This window comes from Echinops telfairi, unplaced genomic scaffold, assembly GCF_000313985.2.
Source record: "Echinops telfairi isolate 266 unplaced genomic scaffold, ASM31398v2 ScPeMD7_18;HRSCAF=68, whole genome shotgun sequence".
NCBI classification, from domain to species: Eukaryota; Metazoa; Chordata; class Mammalia; order Afrosoricida; family Tenrecidae; genus Echinops; species Echinops telfairi.
In genome coordinates, this window is record NW_022103915.1 from 58,110,512 (window position 1) to 58,117,661 (window position 7,150).

Below are 7,150 nucleotides of genomic sequence, written 5' to 3' on the forward strand. Positions count from 1 at the left end.
AAGAGGAAAGTAAAAGGAAATAGAGGAAAGAGCTAGGAGGCAAAGGGCAAATATAAAGGTCTAAATAAAGGCATGTACATATGTAAATATATATATGAGTATGCAGAAATAGATCTATGTACATATATGTATAGGTTTAGTATTAAGGTAGCAGATGGACATTGGACTTCCACTCAAGTACTCCCTCAATGCATTTCACCATTTTAACTCTTATTTGCCTTAAAAGATTCATTTCCGATATAACTTCCTTTACAAAGCAGTTTCTGTACCATTAATACCCTAGTTAATTGTTATTTATCTCAAGTGCAGTCATATTTTATTTATTTATTTTATTTTTATTTTTATTTATGCTTAGGTAGCCACCACTTGTTTGTCATTTTGTCATACCTTGGTGGCTTGCATATTTCTCTGCTACAAGAAGTTATGCCACTTATGCCACTGATCATCAAATGCCACCAGAATCATGTACATTGGACAGATGTCAGTGGAATTTCTTGAATAAAACAGACTAGTAAGGAGGGCCTGATGATCTATGAAGGAAAACAACTTAATGAAGATTTTAAAGGCAGGCTTGAGAAGACAAAGTAAAACACTATTATGAAATGTCAAAATACTCAAGTAATTAATCCAAAAGGGAGGAACACACTCATCATTTTTTAAGCTATAAGAACTGAAGAAAAAAAGTCAAACCTTAACTTGCCATTTTGAAGGATTCTACAGGCGAAATGTTGAATGACACAGAAGCATCAAATTAAGATGCAAGGAACACACACTATACGAAAATTCCCCCAAACAATATTCAACCCTTTTAGGAGGTAGGATAAGATCAAGAAATGAAAGAATAAGTCCAATACCTCACTGAAGGTATTTCCCATAAATTGAGCTCCAGGAAATGACCAAATACCAACAAAACAACAAAACTGGAGGCACTAACTTGTCTGTGATAGAACTCAGAAAGTCAGCTACCTGGCCAACCAAATGAAAAAGATTTACATTTGTGACTACTTCCAAGAGAGATGATTCAAAAGACTGCAGAAATTATTGAACAATAACATTAATATCACACAGGATCAAAATTGTGCTGGAGATCATTTTTTTAAAAAGGTTGCAGCTATATGTCAACGTGTGGATGTTGTTAGGTGCCACCAAGTTATCTGCGCCATAAAGACCCTGTGCACATCAGAACGAAACTTTGCTTGGTCATGCACCGTCCGCACAATTGTTACTATGCCTGAGCCCACTGTTGCAGCCATGACGTCATCGACATCATTTTGTATCCTTGAGGGCTTTCCTCCTTTCTCCATCCCTCTATTTTATCACCATGACATCCTTCTGCAGGGACGAGTCTCTCCTAGCAACATGTCCACAATAAATAAGACAAAGTCTGGTCATTGTTGCCTATAAGGAGCACTCTGGATGTACTCCTAAGACGGATCTGTTTGTTCTTTAACCAGTCCAAGTTTCGCATGAACACAATGAAGTGTTTGGATAGTGCTTTATGATCCACACAGCTGAATGCCCTGGCATAGCCAATAAAACACAAATAAATATCTTTCTGGTATTCTCAGCTTTCAGCCAAGGTTCATCTGACATATGGTATGATATCTCTTGTTCGATGTCCTCTTCTGAATCCAGCCTTAATTTCTAGCAGCTCCTTGTCAATATAGTGCTGCATTCATTTTGGGATGAACATCAGCAAACTTCCTGGCATGTGATATCAGTGCTACTGTTCTATAATTTGAGCATAACTTAATATAATTTGACATTGTTTTATAATCTGTTGGGCCACCTTTCTTTGGAATTGGTACAAGTATGGATCTCTTCCAGTTAGTTGGTTAAGTAAGTGTCTTCCAAATGTACTGACATAGCTGTGTGAGTGTTTCCAGTGCTTCATCAACTTGTTGAAACATTTCAATGGTATTCCAGGAATTGATGGCTAATACTTTCAGTGAAGCTTCAATTTCTTCCTTCAGGACCACTGGTTCCTGGTCATATGCTACCTCCTGAAGTGGTGGATAGGAACCCTGGTTGTGTAGTTGTATAATGGTTACGTGTTGAGCTGAAATCCACATGGTCGGTAGTTTGAAACCACCAGAAGTTCCACAACAGAAAGACTAGGCTTTGTACTCCCATAAACAGTTACAGTCTCAGAAACCCTAAGGAGCTTGCTTTGGTCAGCATTGACTAGATAGCAGTGAGTGAGAAATCGTGGAATGTCAACTGGTTCCTTTTGGTACCGTGACTCTGTGTATTCTTTAAATCTTCTTTTGATGCTTCCTGCATCCTTCAATATTTTGCCCATTTAATCTTTCAATATTGCAACTTGAGGTTTAAATGTTTTTCTTAAGTTCCTTTAGTTTAAGCTATACTGAGCATATTCTTCCTTTTTTGTTCTCTAACTTTAGGCTTTTGCACATTTCATTATAATAGTTGACTTCGCCTTCTTGAGCTGCCCTTTGAAATATTCTTGTTAGCTCTTGGACCATATCATTTCTTCCATTTGCTTTGGGTTCTCTACAATCAAGAACAAGTTTCAGAGTTTCTTCTAACATACCCATTGATCTTTCCTTTCTTTCCTATCTTTTTAAAGAACTTTTGCTTTCTTATGAATGATGTTTGTGATGTCAGAAATAATCAGATCTCCTGTCATTAGTGTTCAATGAGTCAAATATGTTCTTGAAATTTAGTTGGGATAGACTCAAGGTTGTGTTTTGGCTCCCATGGACTTTCCCTCTCCCCCAATCTTTGGGGGCCTTTATCTTTAACTTACATGTGAGCAATTGAGGGTCTGCTCTACAGTCAGCCCTTGACCTAGCTTTAACTGATGATCTTGACCTTCTACATCATCTCTTCCCACAGATTTGATCAATTTTATAGAATTTATAAAATTGTAGAATTTTACATTCCATCTGCAGAATCCATGTGTATAGTCAGTTTGTTTTCTTGAAAAGGGTATTTGCTATGAACAAGTTGTTGGTTTTTCAAAATTCTATCATGTGATCTCCAGCTTCATTTTTTATCACCAAGTCCACATTTCCCAACCACTATTCCTTCGTTGTTTCCAACTTTTTCATTCCTATCACCAATAATATCAATACGTTTTGATTGCAGGTTTCATTAATTTCTGACTGAAGTAGCTAGTAGAATTCTTCAATTTCTTCATCTTTAGTTGTTGTGGTTGGTGCCTAAATTTGAATAATGGCTGTATTGATTGGCTTTCCTTAAAGGCAGATAGATATAATTGTATCACAGACAGCATTGTACTTCATGACAGATTTTCTAATGTCCTTTTTGATAATGAGTGCCACACCATTTCTCTTGATTGTGTTATTCTCAGCATATTAAATCATATGATTTTATGATTCAAAATAGTCAGGGACATAGTCCCTTTCAGCTCACTAGGCCTACAATATCTATCTTTATGTGTTCCATTTCATTTTTTGATGACTTCTCATTTTCATAGATTTGCACATTCCAAGTTCTAATCATTAGCAGATTTTTGCCACCGTTTCTCCTTACCTTGAGCTGTGACCCATCAGCACATAAAGATCCTGATGGTTTCACTCCCACAAGCTTTCTCTGACTCAGGTCACCATGGTCAACTCTACCAACCCCCGATCCCCAAGTAATCAGCTCCTCCTCATTCACATTTTGAATGCCCACTGACCTGAAGGGCCCATCTTCTGACTATCTCTGACAATGATCTTCCATTCATTAGTCTTTCCGTATCTGACAGCGTTTCAAAGCTCTGCACAAGGTTTGCAATGACTCCTTCCTCTGAAGTGGGGAGCCACGTCCTTTTTCATTGTCTGTTGTTCTTAGTCTGGAAGCTCCGCGGAAACCTGTTCACTTTGAGTGATGCTGACATCATTTGAAATACCAGCGACATAGCTTAAAGTATCACAGCAACACACAAGACACCACGGTATGAGAAACTGACAGATCAGCGTGGTTGGTATGTTGGCTAGAAAGTGCCATAAATTCAGGGCAAATTCTGAAGAGGATATAGAATAAGGAATATCAGAGCTAATGTCAAATACCCCTCAACTTAAAGCAGAGAATACCAGAAAGATGTTTACCTGTGCTTAGCAACTTTGCTTAGGTAGCTAACTGTGTGAATCATTACAAATTATGGATAGCAGTGTAAAGAGTGGGAGTTCTAGACCATTTAAATGTGCTCCTGAAGATTTGTGCTCATTCATACCATTCATACCATTTACATGATTCAAATTCAAGGGAGGTGACCTTCAAGGTTGCATATTTTCACCATAGTCCTTGAATCTGGGTGTTGAGGAAATAATTGGAGAACTGGGACCACATGAAGAAGTGGCATCAGCCCTGGAGAAAGACTCCCTGACAACCTGCAGTGTGCACATGACACAACCTTGCTTTCTGGAAGTGGTGAGGGCTTGAGTACTTTCTTACTAATCAAAGCCAAAGACTAAAGCTCTTAGTGTGGATTGTACTTCAACATTAAGAAAGCAGAATTCCTGGAACTGAACTAATAAGTTCAACATTATAATAAATTGAGAGAATATGGAAGTTTTCAAGGAATTTCATTTTACTTGAATCCACTATCAAAGTCCAAGGAAGCAGCAGTCAAGAAATCGAACCACATATTGCATTAGGTGAAGCTGCTTAAAAAGAACTTTTTAAAGTGTTAAAGATGGCAGTTTGAGTATTAAGATTCACCTGACCTACGCTATCATATTGCCAATACTTCACATGCATGAAAAAGGTGGAAAATAATAAATAAGAAAGGTAAAAATAATTGTAGCATTTGCATTATGATGTTGGTGAAGAATATTGAAAGTACCATGAGTTTCCAGAAGAACAAACAAATCTGTTTGACAGAAAGAAATACAGATAGAATGATTCTTAGATGTGAGAATGGCCACACTTCATCTTAGGTACTATGATGGTTAGATTGTAACTTACCTGAGCCAGTATTCTCCCATGATGTGAGCTAATATAATGTAATCACTCCATATTGAGATATTCTGTCAGCAGCCACACAATGGTGTGAAAAATAGGATCAAAGTTCTGCAGGTGCTCAGCAACAAGGACTTCCATTCATCAGAGCAAACTTGGCAGCAGCCACGGCTGAGACCCCAGTGCTCCATCAAGAGAGACCAACACTGGGTCTTTTCTTTGGGATCTTTCCTCAGGGAGGTCAACAAACAACCTGGTGGCAAGATGATGATATGGGACCATATCATGAAAAAGACAGCATTGTGTTCTAACTGGAATAGGCACTTGCTCTGTATTTACCTTCTCTGCACATAGTGCTCCTGTCAAAACTACCATCCATGGTCTTACAGAATGTCTTATCCAATGGCATGTTATCTTATACAGAATCACCTCAGATCAGGGACTCATTTCACAGGGGGAAAAGTGTGGCAGTGTAGGGCCATGCTCATGGAATCCATAGGTTTTACCATGTTTCCCATCATCCTGAAGCAGACGGTTTGATATAAGCATGAAATGGGCTTCCAAAGACCTAATTACGGTGACAGCCGTACCTGCAGAGTTGGGTAAATGTTCTCCAGGAATCTTAATATGGTGTAAACCAGTGTCCAATATATGGTTCTGTTTCTCCAATAGCCAAGATTCACGGGTCCAGGAACCAAGGTATGGAAATGGGAGTAACATCATTCACTATTACTCCTAATGTCTCACTTGCAGCATTTTTGTTTCTTGTCCCTGAGACACTGTGCTCTTCAGCGATCAGTTGCAGAAAAAAGGAGAGTGACCATTGTTTCCTCTTTGTATGTATACATCTGGTATTTTTGTTTTGTACACTTTAAAATATGAGATGTAAATAATGGTAGTGCATTTTCAGTGGTGTGCATGGTATTGGTGTCATGTTAGGTGCAAAGATGACTTTATTATTGTCTCCTTTTTGTGGAGATTATGTAGGGTTTAAAGAGGTGTGCACAAGTGTCTATTTGACAAAGGTGAACTGTGAAAGTTAGGTTGTGTCTACTTGGCTGGGTCAAGATTCTCTTGTGATACAATGTAACATAGTGTAATCAATTCTGTGATGGGATCTTCTGTGAGCTGCCAAGCAGTTGTAGACAGAATAGGGTGGTGTGCTATCCTATTAATCATGTCACAGACTTGATACAATCAAAAGGAAGTTTCATCAAGGTCATGGCCTACTCTGATGTAAGTTGACACATGGGGAAGCTAGCTCACTACTTCTTGCTGATCCAGATCTTGCCTCTGGCTCATAGACCTGCCAATGCTGGTCAACCAGAGGGCTACCATATTGCCTATGGTTCTTGGGTTCATTCAATTCTGCAACCACACCTCTGCCTCAACTAGTCTGTGGCCTTCCTGCTTTCTGGTTCATTAGTTTGAGCTGCTATATGAGTAAGGCAAAATCTCCCATTAACATCTGACCCGTGGACTTGAAGTGCACTGTTTTTAAGTGCATCTACAATTATGTGAGCCACTTTTCCAATATAAATGTATACGTCACTGATTTTGTTCCCATAGAGAACCTGTCCCATCACAGGCATTTTGGATGTGTTTTAGGGGGATCAAGGGATCAGTTCTCAGAGAAGGACATCGTGCTTGGTAAAATAGAAGTTCTACAAAAAAGAGGAAGGCCCTCAAAGACAGGAACTGATGTTAGTAGCTGCAACAGCGGGATCAAGCATAGCAAGATTGTGAGGATGGCGCAGTGCCTCATGGTATTTAATTCTGATGTATGTAGTGTTGATATGGGTAGGTATTCACTCTAAGCCATGTAAAAACAACAAAACTGTAAATGTAGAAATGAAAATTTAAAAATCACCTTATAGCAGTTCTCTGTACTGTTATAAGCATTTGATAAATGAAACTCTATTATCATTAATGTTGAGGGAACCTTGTTGGTACAGTGGTTAAAATACTCAGCTGCAAACTCATCGGTTTCTTTGCATGAGAAAGGCGTGGTAGTTGACTTCGGGAAGAATGTATAGCCATATAAACCTTATGGGGAAATTCTATTCTGTCTGATTGGAATGATAAGATTTAAAACCAACTTAATGAAACAGGAATTGGTTTGTTTGGCTTAATTGAAGCCTGCTGTCATCCTCTGGGAGAGAGACAAGGCTTTCTCCTCCCATCAAGATGTTTTTGGTTCATATTAGGGTGTTTCTCA